The following is a 15,824-nucleotide window of genomic DNA, read 5'->3' as shown; positions in this document are numbered from 1 at the left end:
ATAATTTATGAGAATTAAATCCTAATTCCTAACTATAACGTCCCTGTAACCTTTGTTTTTTTCACTGACTTTCTAAGTATTTTTTAAAGTTGTATCCTAATTATATCATCCCTGCAAACTTTGTTTTTTAAGTAAGATATATATTATAGGGATGTTTTAGTTAGGAAACAGGTTTTAAAAACAACCTAAGAAATTCAGTGAAAAAAGGTTACAGGGAGGTCATAGTTAGGAAACAACTTTAAAAGAACCTTAGTAATTCAAAGAAAACAAAAAAGGTTACAGGGTCATTATAGTTAGGAAATAACATTTAAAAAACCTGAGAAAATTCACTGAAAAAACACCAAATTATAAAAAGAACTCTTTCTGGGCCAAGAACTAGATTTCTGCTAAATTTAGTGTAATTCCGTTCAGTGGTCCTGGCTGTTCAAAATCTCTATTTGAAACTGAAAGGGGAAAATGTGTTTTGGGACCCCGCATTTTCCTCTGGCCCCCACTTGAAGGATCATCCCAAAACTTCCCAGACAGCAGCTGAAGTTATTGTCATATTCGTTTTGAAAATTGTGCGAAGATTCATAAGACAGCTCCAAAGTTATGAGAAAAACAAAACACACTTTGTCTATGGAAACTAAGTCCTAACTATGACAATTTACATGCCATCCTAATATGGACACATTCAAAAAGCAAAAAACATTTAGAAACATTTAGAAACATGGATAGATACACAAAAAATATATTCTTCTGAAGCAAGTGGTCTCACATCATTCTTTCCCCTGCTAAAGATAATACAAGCATAAGCTAGTAGTAGGAGGGGTGGAAATCGCATGCTTTGGAGTTTACAGATGAGAAAGTGATGGTAACTGCTAAAAGTAAAGGGTTATTATTGTCAAGAAAATGTTGCTACATTACTTTATTGGAAGCATTTAAGTCTGTGTTAAGAGAAGGTACTACAACCGACTAAAAGGACCCCCTTCCCCGGATGTAGTGCCATATTGACCAGGGACTTTATTGTACTTGTAAGAAAAGAGATCTCAATGCTGCAGAATGTGTAGTGGAAGATAACTGATATTTTGTGAGCACCTAAAATAATAATTTGAGTTGACAGAGACCAGTGAGGTGTAGCTATTTAGCCAAGCCCTACTTGACTACTTGTGAACTCCATTCTTCATAATGACTCATGTCGTTCTGTTTTCATAAAAGCTTTGTTGATTTGTACATATTTGTTGACATTTTATATCTTACACCTCTCCTAGTTACCACAACTCTAAATTCCAGATATACTATTTTTGTGCGTGAGTGGTCATTACCTAAATAGCCGGTATACCACGGGGTTTCATCAGCTAAATCTCCAGTCAGTCTCATACTATAAAGTACCTTTTCTCACGCAACAAGTGGCCCCCCACTGAGCGGCCCTTGCAAACACAAGCATCATTGATCATAACTTGGTAAGAATCAAATTTATATTAGACCTGCCTCTGAAGCTTCCCTGGTTGAAAATTATTTTAACTAATACTTGCTATATCCCTTCCAGGTTCTAGAAGTAATTTTTCTCCGGCAACGAGTGGCCCCGCATTGAACGGCCCTTGCCAACATAACTGAACAGATAATCCCTCCAGCTTATGGGTAGGCAGTCCTGCTACACCACCAATACTAAGTATGATCATGCCCTAATGCAGTCCTTAAGTCTTGCACCCTACCACTTGTAGCACAACTCCACGTAGATTCTGATCCTTTGGTAGCGGATATATACACACACTGTCATCTCGCCACACTCACAGAAATGACAGTTTCTCACAAAATAGGCACAGCACTGCGTCAAAACTGCTCATCCCAAAAAGCAACTAAACACTATCCACTGCACTGCGAATCCGAATTGCATGACAGTAAGAGTTTGACTTGGTTGACCTTTTTCTAAACTCATAGGAGTATTCTAAAAACTACTTTCGCCTCTTTGTTTCCCCCTGTTTCTCTTTACAGGCATATTGTTTCATGTTATTCCAGGCAATTATTAAGTCCTGATGATGATCCTAGTATATTGAGCACAGGATCGAAACGCCGTTGACTTTAATTTGTAGACATACAGTTGTTTCATTGTTATTCGTATGTGTGTGGTCTACTCCAGGGAATACTGCAAATTTAAATTCTTAAGCAGTACCAGGCTTTTGCTCAAACTTCCCCTTTGCCTGATGTATACTGTCCTCTCTCTTGCACCCTTTTTTCACAACCTTTTCTCTATTGCTTAGTACGGCACAGGCTTGTGCCTTACTTCAAACAATGAATGTTTGATGTTATAATGCAACGTATAAATTGACTTTCTGTCATATATTTTTCAAATAAATTCTTTGCCCGGCTGGGTATAAGAAAAGTGCATATATTGTCCGATTGTGGCCTTTATATTATTGCTTTCAAATATTGTTCTAGGCTCAGGACCTTTTGTTTTCTTTGAAATGTCTGGTGTCAACCAGGCAAGCATATTGTTCTTCCTTTCTGAAATGGCATATTCTATCGGAAATGCTTTGTGATCAACAGTTTGCATTTCAAGATGTGATTCAGAGGGTCTGTATAACTTAATTACACACAGTGCACTCTCATCTTGCCTCGTACTGGCCATAGAGGTACCCCTAGTTTTTCTTCAGTTTTACTACCTCGCATTTTTATCTCTATTGTGGTCTAAGACCACAATAGAGCGCTGGGACGCTCACGGGCAGCCATGCGCTCTAGAAATCGGTTAAATAAATAAATAAATAAATAAGACCCTCTAAATCAGTTCTCTGTCCCTATAGCACCCCAAGAAAAATTAGCTACACAGCTGTTAACAATAGTATTGTCCTCATTGATTCTGGGTATGTTCAGAACGTGCATATAATAATTACCTGAATTATTAGTACAGGCATCCCAAATGCTTTTCATTTGAACTGTGGTATCCGGTTGCTGACTAGGATATTTTTCACCAACAGTCAGGCATGTCTCTCATGGCCTGTACATCTTACAAAGAATCCAATTAGCCCAGTGTGCTCTTTTAGCCAAATAACTAGACCAGTAATAATAAGATAATGTGTATCTGTAAATTGAATGTTCATACAGGAGGGTATCTTGTGCTGAGAAAAAAGTGTATTATTATGTAACTCAATAGTACTCCTTTTAGCAACCTCAAAAGCATCAAAAGGGTTAAAGAACCCACAGGGACTTCATCCTTTGACCATGATGCCAACCACATATCCCTGAAGTGGCTCCATTAGACCACTGATCCACTATTCATGGCATAAGGGGAAAGATTATACTGTTTCAAGAGACCTCCACCACCTTCTATTAGACAGGTTAAGTACATTGTCAGTTGCTTAGCAGTATAGGAAATCACACAGGGAGTGGTAGGAGCTAATAATCCTAGTTGGGTTTGGAACTATCCTCCAATTGTAAACAATCCTGCTCCCTTGCTGGACCCACTGCTCATTCAATTAAACCTGAAAAAGAGGTGAAGAAGGAATATGCCTACTTGCTAAAGAAATAGATTTCTGTTTGTTTTCTTATATACTTACTAGCAGCCCGTCCCGACCTTGTCCGGGAGCAATCAGGCTTCCCGGACCCCTGCCCGCCCCAACATTGTGCAGCAGCCCAGCCCCCCACCCGCCCTGATATTGTCAAGCAGCTCAGGCCCCTGCCCGCCCCGTTCCCCGCGAGCAATAAAGCTTCCCGGACCCCCGCCTGCCCCGACATTGTGCAGCAGCCCGTCCCCCCGCCCGCCCTGAAATTGTCAAGCAGCTCGGGCCCCTGCCGCCCCGTCCCCCGCCTGCCCCGACCCCCACCTGCCCCGACCCCCGCCTGCCCGGAGCCTTACCTCAGCCGCCGCTCCTCCCCCCGCTCCTCATTTCACCGCTGCGCCGCTCCTCGTCGCTTACCACTCCTCCCACCTGTCCGCCGCTCCTCACCTCCATTCCGCCGTTCGTCACTGCTCCTCCCCCGCGCTATTTCCGCCGCTCCTCTTCCGCTCCTGCACGCCGCTCCTAATCGCGCTCCTGACAGGTCGCGGCCGGCGCTACTTGCAAGGGACTACTTTTTTTTATCGTCAATTTTTTAAATAACGAATATTTTTTTTATTTATATAGCCAATGTCCATCTGCACACCCTGACGATTACAATGATGTATCTGGTGTGTGGATTGGCGCTGTGGTTCCCGAGTTTACCCGCCTCAAAAGTGCAAAGTTCTTCCTTTATTATAGTAGTATAGATTAAAATGGACTTCATGCAGAATGCACTAGCAAGCTGATGTTAAAAATGACAAAACATTAAAATAATATTGGACTGCCCATTTGGAAAAAATGAATGTTGGTAAGGCTGTGAAAGTAACTGAATGCACTGTATTCAAGAGAGCCCATGCATAGATGGGTATTGTAAAATAATTGTACGTTTTCTTTACTTCTACCACACGTTTATAAAGAAATCATCTGGTAGAAGTAAATGAAAATGATTAAGTGAACTCTATTCTTCCTAAGGAAGTATCGACATCACCTTATAAAAATATATTCCTTCATTTATTTCCATTATGTGTACCTATCACCTCTATGACAACTGTTGGAATTGACCATGTTTTGTGTGGTATACCCCCAGATTTTGCCTGAACTGACATCTTTAGGACTCTGGGACTCTGGGACCAGTTGTAAAGTGCTCTGCATTTGATTTTCTTAGAAGTCCCTAGGATATGATACTACATGTAGCCTAGGGTTTGTAAATTAAATACCACTAGTGTGTTGTAGCAATCATTGTGCCACCCACTACAGTAGTGCTGTAAAATATGTCTCCAAGCCTGCCACTGCAGTCTAGCTTAGCAACTTTTAAATTGCCAATGCGGCCTTTAAAAATCATTGTCTTGACAGGTCTTATTCTTCCCTTTAAATATTTGTCAGACTCCCATCAGGTAGGCCTTATTGCCCAATGTTACAAACTGAGTTGTTGTTTGACTGGGGTATGAGCCCTGGTCAAGCAGCGACCACAATCCTAGTCAGGGTAAGAGGCAGGCAAACACTAAATTAACCTGTGGTCCCCCTCTGGTAGCTTGGCACAGAGCAGTCAGGCTAAACTTAGAGGCAATGTGTAAAGTCTTTGTGCAACACGTCAAACCGGAAAACAGTGAAAACATCACAAAAACTATTGTAAATTTTAAGTAGTAAAATAAGACCAAAAAAACTGAAATCAAATTATCAGAAATTAAGATATTGATTTTTAAGTTAATACTGGAAAATATTGCCTAAAAAGCACAAAACGCTATTGAAGGACATCTGGTCGTGCCAAACCGAAACAAAATCGCAAGTTCAGGCAGACCACCATGGAGGGCAGGCAGGCTACTGGGACCCAGTTTGGCTATTGAGCAAAGCACCTCAAATCCTGGTTGTGGAGAGTTGCCTGGACTCGCATCTAAGATGTGTCACGTAGCAGAGGCAATTAGTCAGTTCTGAGCTGTGGTGAGGCCGCAGTATGAGTTGCTGTTGCATGGTCGTCGAGGATCCTGTCGATGGGGACTATGATGTGAAGTCCAGTGTGAGGATGCAAGATGCAGCAGAGGCAATGAGTGTGTTCTGATGAGTGGTGAAGCTGCAAAACAAAGTTTCATTATCTTCGTTGAGGCTGCTGTTGATAAGGGATGCAAAGGCCTGCACTGGGAAAAGCACTGCACAATGGCTGTTCCGAAGGCGATGCAAAAGTCCCAAGATGTGGGAGGCGACGATGGTTAAAGTCTTTTGTGATGGGTCCAATCCACGCACCAGTGATGATGTGTTGGTTCTGATCTGTGTTTCATCACTTAGTAGAGAAGATGTGCAGATTCGGCTTGTAAGAAAATTAGGCCCACTTCCAAGGGTCCAGGACTGGGGTGGCACCACTTGGGAGGGAAGACTCAAATATGGCAGAGTCTAGGGGCAGAGGTTGGAAGCCTGTTATGTCCCTGAGGTTTCAGATCAGGATGCCAGCTAAATAGTCCTTGGAGTCACTCTGGGTTTTGGGGTCAAGTGATGTAGGTCCAGTACTTCTCACCCAGGCAGGAAGGCAACAGGCCAACAGACTTTTTAACTGAGCTAAATCTTACTCAAGCTTGCACATAGCCGACACACGCAAAAGGAGCGACACGAGATTGGATGAAATCAAAAAACAAGAACATAGTGATCCACTCGGGTATGCAGTGTGACTGGTCCGATCACCATGCAATAACCTTCCTAATACCTACCTTAAAAAGAAATAAGACCATGCAGCCTATTAAATGCAGAAAGTGGACCCGGGACAACAGGATGAGAATATTGAAAGTCTAGTAGAAAGCTGTGAGAAAGGTCTGAACCTGTCGACAACGTGCAGAATGTGAATGACCTAACGGATCATTACACTACAACAATATCTAACATAGTCAACACTGCCATGCCACTAAAACTGAAAAGGATCTCAGAAAAGGACAAAAAACCCTGCTTCAATGGGGCACTGAATGATGATAGGCGGAAATTAAGACTAGCCGAAAGAAAGTGGAGACAACACCCTAATACACCCGAACTGAAATCACTCAGAAAAATTTCAAATGAGTACACCAAAAAGATCCTCAATTCCAAAAAAGAAAAAAAGAATATATTAGATCAGAACTAGATAACGCTAAAACCCGGCCAAGAAAGCTTTTCGAGATTTTAAAGCAACAATCCAATAAATTAGCCAAAACGGCCCAAGAAACCACTAAAACTCAGCTGAACTGCGAAGAATTTTCAACCAACAAGGCCAACAATTTGGAAATAGAGCATTAGTTGGCAGCGGACAACATGCCCAACAAATCACACAGACTGATCAACCCCATCCCGGCAATTAAACACGACGAGGCAAAAAACAAAGCGCATTTGGATAACTTCAAGCTTTACAATCAGAATACTATAGCCAAAATATTATTGGATATCAAACCAAATAACCACTATAATGACCCTCTAACCGCCAAATGTCTACAAAAAATCAACCACATCGTCATCCCGATATGGACCAGAATAATAAATGCCTCACTATCACAAGGGATACTCCCTGATTGTTTAAAAACCCTAATAAGTTTCACCCAGTTACCAATATTCCAGTACTGGCCAAATTAACCGAGAAATGTGTACAAAACCAACTGAGTCATCACATATCACATTTCACACTGCCAATCTGGATTTAGGACAGGCCACAGCACAGAAACAGCAATCCTGGATATTGTCAACGATGCATTACAGGCCCTAGATCAGAATAGAACATGTCTACTAGTACTTCTGGACCTGTCCGCTGCATTCGACACGGTAAATCATGAAAAATTACTAAACAGGCTACATAACAGGATGGGAATATCGGGAAATGTGCTGAAATGGTTTGAATCCTTCCTTCAGAATAGAACTCAAAGATTTTTGGTCAACCAGACAGTATCTGCAACATGTCCTAATGCGATCGGAGTTCCTCAAGGGTCTACACTATCTCCTTCTCTCTTCAACCTCTATGTTGAACCTCTGACAGAAATTCCTAAAGACGCAAACATACCTTATCATATGTATGCAGACGACACACAGATATACATCCAGATCGCTTCTCTGGAAGATATCATGTTAACGAACGAGGCCCTAAAAATGTCATTAAACTGGGTGTCCAGCAATCTTCTGAAACTAAATGCACAAAAAACAGAGTTCCTTTTAATCTCTCCATCTAAGAACCACACGGAAGTGAAAGAATGGGCTAAATTGATCACAGCACTAAACTGCACTCCTACTCTAGTGGACTCAGGGAAATCATTAGGAATCACATTAGACAAGAACCTTGACATGAGAACCCATATCAAATCTATGGCAAAAAATGCTATTTTTGGAAAGTGAAACCATTCATCTCTACAGCAGATCTCAAAATGGCAGTACAATCCTTAGTAATCTCAAGGATTGAATATGGTTGTACTACTTTAGCAGGTCTACCAAAAATGTCCACGGTACCGCTAAAAGCATGTCTCAATACTGCTGCAAGGCTCATCACTGGATCTAGGAAATTCGATCATATCACGCGGCACCTGAAGGCTCTAAACTGGCTACCATACGAAGCGAGAATCCAACTTAAAATGGCATGTAACACCCACAAAGCGGTTCACTACAAAACACCAAGATACCTGGCTCAGAAAATAGAGCTATCGGGAGGAGACAGACTGACCAGGAGTGCCAAGGAGCTGCTGCTGAGACCACCTATCTTCCGGAAGAAGAAAACATACGACAGAGCTTTTTCAGGGGCAGCTCCTAGAATCTGGAACTCACTCCCTCCAAATGTTAGGAAAATTACAAACACGGCAACATTTAAGAGGGAAGCTAAACTTTTCCTAATGAGTAAGTTCCTCATGTAGAGAAGAAGAGACATCACCGCCGCCACAACACTGTTGTGCCAAAGCAGAACAACAAAAGGAAGTAAATAGAAAGTCTCTAATTGCACTGGGAATAACCTAGAGGTGTTATACTTACCCAGAATCGGGAGGAGAAATGCACAGATAAAGACTATTGGTTCTTTTGTTATTGTACTTCAATTTACAGTACCGTAGGCAAATAGAATATCATGTATGATAACCTTGAAGACAGACACCGGCTGAAATTATATTGGAATATGCACATGCCGACGGCAAGTTGTAGTTTAACATACTGCGCCATTGCACTTTGTTTGATAAAACGCATTACAGTCCTATACTTACCCACCACATATCAGTATTAATCATTTTACCACATAACTTTAAACCTACCTACCTAATTCTTGGAATGGTTATGATATGCAAGATGTATCCCTAACACACCTATTTTATTGTATCTGTATACGTGAAGCGCTCTGATACCCAAGGGTCACGTTCGCGCTATACAAAACTATCTAAATAAATAAATAAAGGATAGGCACATTTGGTGTAAATGGTATAATACTCTTATATGAAGATTTCAGCTTGGCATTTCTCTTGATGTGTGTTAATGCTAACATAAGCACATTTGCAGTGTAATTATATCATTTAAAGTACGTCTTCTGTATTGCGGTGACATACACACCTACTGTGCTCAAAATACATTCATTATATTAAGTTGATACATCTTAATTGAGTTTGCTGGCACTCACATTATTTTTCAAATTGTAAACGCCAGTTTCTTTGTATTGAATGTACTGTTAACTTTCAGCTTTCTACTCTATTACTTGGTTTAAACATTTATAATTTATTAAGCTTCATTAAAAAAAATCCAATTTGTCACAGCACCACCTTTTTTCTTGTCTAGTCCTGGGGCTCCACAAATTAAATTACAAAAGTGGAAAAATGTATTTGAGAGTGCTGAATGGAGATCCTCATTATTGCTTCACAGTGTAAGTTCTGAAATACAAGATGTTTTTCATCATCTTCCAGAACTATGGTCTGTAGAGGCAGAAGATTTACATGAATATGAGGTATGCATTAAGAAATTGGATAAACCTGACTTGCCGAAGGTTAGTACCATCCTAGAAAGGTATTGTTTTGCTAAAGGATCTCAGAGAGATGAAGAAACTGTAAAAGGTTATGAAGGTTATGTAACTGATTTGAAAAAACTTGATTCTTCCTGTAAATTTGAAAATTTGACTGAAGAGCGTATACCTGATTAATTCCTGTTTGGGTGCAACATGGAAAAAGTAAGGGAGGAACTTTGGTTAAGAGATGAACTAACTATGGATGAAGTTCTTTCTGTGGCAAAGAGGATTAAACATTCTATGAAGTGTGTTGCTGTGATAAAGAAAGTGTGTGAAAAAGATGACAAAGTTCAAGTGGTTAAAGAAAAGAATCAAAGATGGCAAGAAAAAGTTAAGACTCCTATTGATAAAGAGTTGTTCAAAGGGAAAATGATAAAATGCAAATGCTATAGATGTAGTAAACCTGGTAATCTTGCTAACGATAAGAATCGTCCTACATTGAGTCAAACATGTAGTATATGCAAAAGAAAAGGCCATTATGCAATAGCATGTAGGAGTAAACCTATACCAAGAATCAAAAAGGTAGATGTGTTTGAGGGTGATAATCCTGACGCAAGCTCAGATGATTGTGAGTGTGGTCAAATTTTAATGCAGGTCAAAATTCAAGTCGTGGAAAGTCCTGTCACTTTGATTGCATTACGGTTGACACGTGTTCTATTCGATTCTGATGCTAAGATCACTATTGTTTCCAATGAGTTTTATTATTCAAAATTGAAGAACAAAGTTATGCTTATGAAACCTAACATTACACCTTTTGCTTCTGGGGGTGAGCCTATTAAGTTGCATGGTTATTTCATAGGTCTGATTGAGTATAAAAGCAAACTAGTTTCAGGAAAAAATGTATGTCTCTAAAAAGGAAGATGGAATCATTAGTTGGCTTAGTTAGCTTCATCAGGATGACTTAGGAGTGTCTCTAGATCCCAATTCTGATTCTCCTATCCAGATTAGGGATAGAGTGTGCACGGTGGACAGCTCTAGTGAGTGTGATTATTTTGGACATACTTAAAAAGGAATTTCCTGGAGTTTTTAGGCATGAATTAGGTTGTTTGAAAGGATATCAGCATAAGATTAAACTAAAGCATGATGCTGTTCCTGTGTGTTGTAAGGTAAGGTAAGAAATGTTCCGATTTCTGGAAGAGATGATATGCAAAAGGAGATTAGCAAGCTAAAGAACAATGATACAATGGTAATATTGACATTGTTGAGGACACTGAATGGTTGGCGCCAGTTGTTGCAGCTAGGAAGCCCAATGGCTATTTACGTCTATGCATTGATCTAAGACAGTTAAATAAGAGTGTGATTGTGGATAGATATCCTCTTCCAAATATATCTGAGATATTGGTTTTGCTAGGTGGGGCGAAGGTTTTTAGTACCATCGAACTCACCTCATTTTACCATGAGATTGAATTGGAAAAATCTTGCAGAGATTTTAGGGCATTTATAACAACTTTTCGCACATTTAGATGTATCAGAATGCCTTTTGGTTTGGTTTCAGCCTCTTCTGTTTTTCAGCGTGCCATGAAGAATGTCCTTAAAGATGTAGTTGGTGTTAGCATATATCAGAGCGACATCCTTATGTATTGGAATTATGTGAATGAACATGATGCACGTTTAAAAGAAGTGCTTAGAAGATTGTGTGATTGCATTCTTACCATTAAAATGGAAAAGTGCAAATTTAGATCTAGTTTTATTAACTATCTTGGGCATAGCATAACTGGAGATTGTGTCAAATCCAAGAGTGATCTGGTTTCTACTATTCAAAACATTAGTTCTCCTTCCCAAAAAGATGAATTATTGACATTTCTTGTCATGGTGGAGTATTATGCTAAGTTTGTGAGGAATTTTGCAGATTTGAGCACATACATGAGGTGCCTTCTACAGAAGGGTGTAAGTTTTGTTTGGTCAGAGCAATGTAAGAAGGCATTTTCTAACATTAAGGAAAGCATGAATGCTACTCCTTCTCTTCAAAGCTTTGACCCCAGAATCAAATCTTTTCTTACTACCGATGCCAGTGAAAGAGGTCTAGGAGTAGTTTTGCAACAACATGGTCCTTCCGGAATGCAAACTGTCATGTTTCTCTCATGCAGCCTATAAGATTCAGAAACCAGGTATTCCATTGTTAAGAGGGAATCTTCGATTTTGAAATCAGCACAGATCACAAGCCCTTAATTGTCATTGGCTTGCAAGAGTATAATTCATCACTGAGGTATATTACTGGCATGGATAATGGGGTTGCTGACGTATTATCACGCCTCACTTCTAACAAAACTCTCTTTGATGATGACATGATGAGGGTAATGAATGGGTTTGTGTTAGACACTGACATCATCTCTGAAGAAAGGTGGCACGAGGAGTTAGCCATCGACCACACACTCAAAGAGATTATGTCTTTTCTACAAAAGGGTTTGCCTAGTATTAAGTCTCAGTCTGAATTTTACCAGAACTTTTTGGTATCTGCGTGACGAATTGAGTGTTGAGAGTGGGTTGTTGTTTCTTGGGACAAAGCTGGTTTCTCCTAGCTGTCTTAGAAAAGAATTGCTTGATCTGGCTCATGTGACTCATTCAAAGATTGTGTATGTCTTACTGGTGGTCTGGGATGGACAAGCAGGTAGAGCGTGTGGTGCGTGACTGTCTTCCGTGTACTCTGAGTGACAAATCAAAATATCCTCGGGTTCAACCTATGATTATAAGAAGACGTCCTTCATGTCCCTGGCAAGATATTTAATTGGATATTTTGGGACCTGTTCATAGCAGTGGCCTTCAAGTTTTTCTTGTGGTCATTGTTGATATGTTTTTCCATTGGCAGAGGTTTTCTTTACTTCCTCATGCCATAAAATGTTTGAGTGAATTGTTTCCAGGGAAGGTGTACCTGATTCAATTTCAACTGATAACGGAGTCCAACTGATTTTAAAGGAGATGGATGATTTTGTATCCTCAAAAGGTATAGTTCTTACAACTTGTGCTCTCTATCATTCCGAGTCAAATAGGATGGTTGAGAGATTTAATAGAGTGCTCATAGAAATGATTGCATTATCAAAGTCGTCTTCATTGGATATGAAAAAAAGAAATGCTTAATGAGGTAGAAGAGTACAAAATTACTCTGTATGGCACCACTGGGAAAACTCCTTTTTTGTTATTTCGTGGCAGATTACCTAACACTTGTCTTGTACCTTCTTGGTCAATAAATACGAGTTATCCAGGAGTAAAAGGTGTGATGGCAATGATGTGCAAAGGAAAGAAGAGTTAAAAGATGTTAACAAGAACAAATATTTTGATAAAAGGAATCCTGTGAAGAAAGTGGAGGTCAAGGTGGGCCATTGGTTGATTATTAAACATCCTGGTCTGTTTGGCAGTTCTTCTTCTAAGTTCATGAATCCCATGTTAGTCATTAAAGTTTTTCTCAATGCAGTTAATACTCAAGATCATCACAAATGGAATCCTAATAGGGTTGGTATTTTGAAGGTTACATTTGATGATATGTTTTATGCAAACTCAAGAAATAACACCACTGTTTGTGACCACCTTAAATCTAAAATTGGACTGAGTAGTATAGAAAGGGATAAGCGATCCTCCAGGATGGGCAAATGTCCTGCTTATCTCAAAGACTACTCTTAACTTCACTTATAATTTTTTTATTTTCATTGCATGATGTTGTACATAGTTATGAAGGAAGGGAGGTGTGTGGTATACTGGAAATATGGCCACTCTGGGTTGTGGCAATGTACATTATGCCAGTGTTCCTTTTCTCTCTCATGTATTCCCCTACCTTGTTATCTAGAGAATGTTAAGATGTCATGGAATTTTCTGATGTCGTAACTTTGTTGGTGAGAGGCGTGGTGTCAGTTGATGCTGTGGCCGTTCCTGTTGGATGGGATCTTTGTTGCAGATTAAACATGCTAGGTTCACCTTACCTGACTTCAGTGTCATCCTTCAAGAACACTACACTAACGTTCTGACCAGTACATATCTGCTGATCTGCTCTCATTCATGGTCAGCTTTAGATCTTGTCTTTGTCTCTGTCCAGTTCAACCAGATGCCCAAAGTTGATGCTCAGTGTTTTTTGGTACTAGTTGTAAGTATAAACTTTAAAAATGCATAGCTCTGTCCCTACTAATTGGATTGTTGTCGTATAGCTTTCAATATATTTTTTACAATATTCTTAATGTTTTTAACTGTATTAGGATTTTGTCTGTGCTGTGTTCTCACTTTATTACAGTTTGAGTACTATGTAAATACTTAGTACATTGCCTATAGGTTAGGCTATGTTAAGTTCAGCCCGGCTGCTTTGTGCCCTGGCTAGCAAGGGGGTGAGCACCAGTTTGTTTAATGTGTTTTGTGAGTTACTCTGACAAGGAAATGGTATCATTATTCGAGGTGGATTCTCACTTCCCTCAACCAATTCTCAAATTTCTTACAACTGCACATGTAGGTAAAGTAGTTTAACTGACTTTTTATAAAGGAGTGTGTTAAAGTAAAGCTCTGTGTTGCAAAAGTATTATTATCATCACATGAAAGCAACTAGTGCAATTTTGAAAATGTCAATAGTTATTATGAGATATATAAAGTGTCTCAGGGTGTCACACGAGGTCTATGGATGCAAAATATATCAATATAAATTAAGGTTGAACTGAATCTAAATAACCACTATGTGTTTTTCTTCAGATTACTATGCAGCATTTTTCACATCATTCTCTGTCTGTCTAGACAATCGGTGGCAAAAGAGGCCTAAGGTTACTGTTGTAAATAAACAAAGATCCGGTTCCAGGTAGACTTAGGGTATGCACTCTATAAGGTACTTTGGGAGCTGTTTAGATCCTGGCTAGTGCCCCACCAGCCCAACAGGTCAGTAGAGGACCTGCTAACATTTCTACATATCGAGTATGCCTCCCTGTTGGAGATTGAATTTCTCCATCTGCAGGTCATCTGCCAAAGAGGTGGATGTATTGAAGGAACAGCTGAATGCCAAGTTGACGCCATCATGTTTGTCCGATGAAGTTTGTTTTGGAAGAATACCAATGGCTCTGACACGCAGGCAGGTTTCTTGCTATAATTTTGAGCCAATGTATTTTGTGCTGGTCTCAGTCCCCCATCTTAAACAGGCCTGGTCTCGGTACAGTAAATCTGCGGTGGGGGCCCTGCAAAGAAAGTTACTGATCTGGTAGCTGAAGGGTCGGCGGGTCTAGGGTTCTCAATGAGAAAGCCAGGAGAGACTTCGCCATTAACAGTCCTGTGATTCCCACACCTCTAAATGGGGCAGGCAAATGAAGAGTGCTGCCTGCCATTGTGTGCATAACTCATGCCTCACTCGTACTCTGAATGCCCCATCACTGCTGCGTAAGGAGATCTTCTAATCTACCTACAATTCGAGTGGACGAAAATTTAAATGATCTCAGTGAAGATGGCGAAAACCTTCCAAAGTTGGCTTAGTTCAGCTTCACAGATTATTATACACCATTGCTTAGAACTATAAGTGAATGATCAATCAAAGGATCGCCATATGTACTTTTAAAGGTTCGGTCCAAACTATACACTATATTATCTGGCAGAACTGATCGAAGAATATACAGTGGCTACTAGCCGAATTATCAAATATATAATCTGGTTTCTACAGCAGTCCTCATAGGCCTGTGTCTGTTTGAGAAATTTCCTGCGTTGATGGTGGGATTTGACCTCTTTACAAATTTGCTATATTTTGGTTTTCTGCAGACTCTCCCTTTCATCACGTTGACATCCCCAAACTTTATACTATCATGTGTGTTGGTTGTGGTGAATCACTACTTATCAATCAATCAATGTATTTATAAAGCACACTACTTACCCGTGAGGGTCTCAAGGCGCTGAGGGGAAGGGTGTGCTGCTACTTAGCATTCCAGTACTTTGCAGAGGAATGCTATCCATTTTTAGAGGTTCTGGCATATTTCACATTCTGTTTGTGGATAACTCCATTTGCATTTTTTGTGTTGCTTTCTGCTGGTGAAAATGCCCTTCCATCCACAGAGCAGCCTGGAGATGATGTTGTATCGAAGTACTTCACGAAAGGAAAGAGGGGTAAACGCTCTGGAATTCTGCTCATCTTCTCTTTCATTAAAGAAGCAATTTTTTCCAGTCGACAAAAGATGTTTTAATCATGTGGTGCAGCACACCAAAGGACAAACTCACCTTGGTCCACTGTACTTGGTGACTCAAAGAAAGAAGACCCAGTGTGGGACTTTGGGTCATGTTGCGTTGCAGCAGTGGACAAAGAAAATGACTTTTGTTGCGGGTGTGGACATTACTCCTTGAAAACAAGTTCAAGCCACAGAACTGACAGTGACTAATGGAGGGTTTTGCGTAATTGGCCTGTG

General features: G+C 40.1%; 1 pseudogene; it reads left to right on the top strand.

Annotated features, from left to right (window-relative positions):
• Nucleotides 1-9,633: 9,633 nt before the first annotated feature.
• LOC147701389 (protein TEX261 pseudogene) lies at nt 9,634-15,605 on the top strand (annotated as a pseudogene).
• The last annotated feature ends 219 nt before the right edge of the window (nt 15,606-15,824 follow it).

The sequence above is a fragment of the Lissotriton vulgaris genome, chromosome 7, assembly GCF_964263255.1.
Source record: "Lissotriton vulgaris chromosome 7, aLisVul1.2, whole genome shotgun sequence".
Lineage (NCBI taxonomy): Eukaryota > Metazoa > Chordata > Amphibia > Caudata > Salamandridae > Lissotriton > Lissotriton vulgaris.
This window is presented reverse-complemented; position numbering and strand designations above follow the sequence as displayed.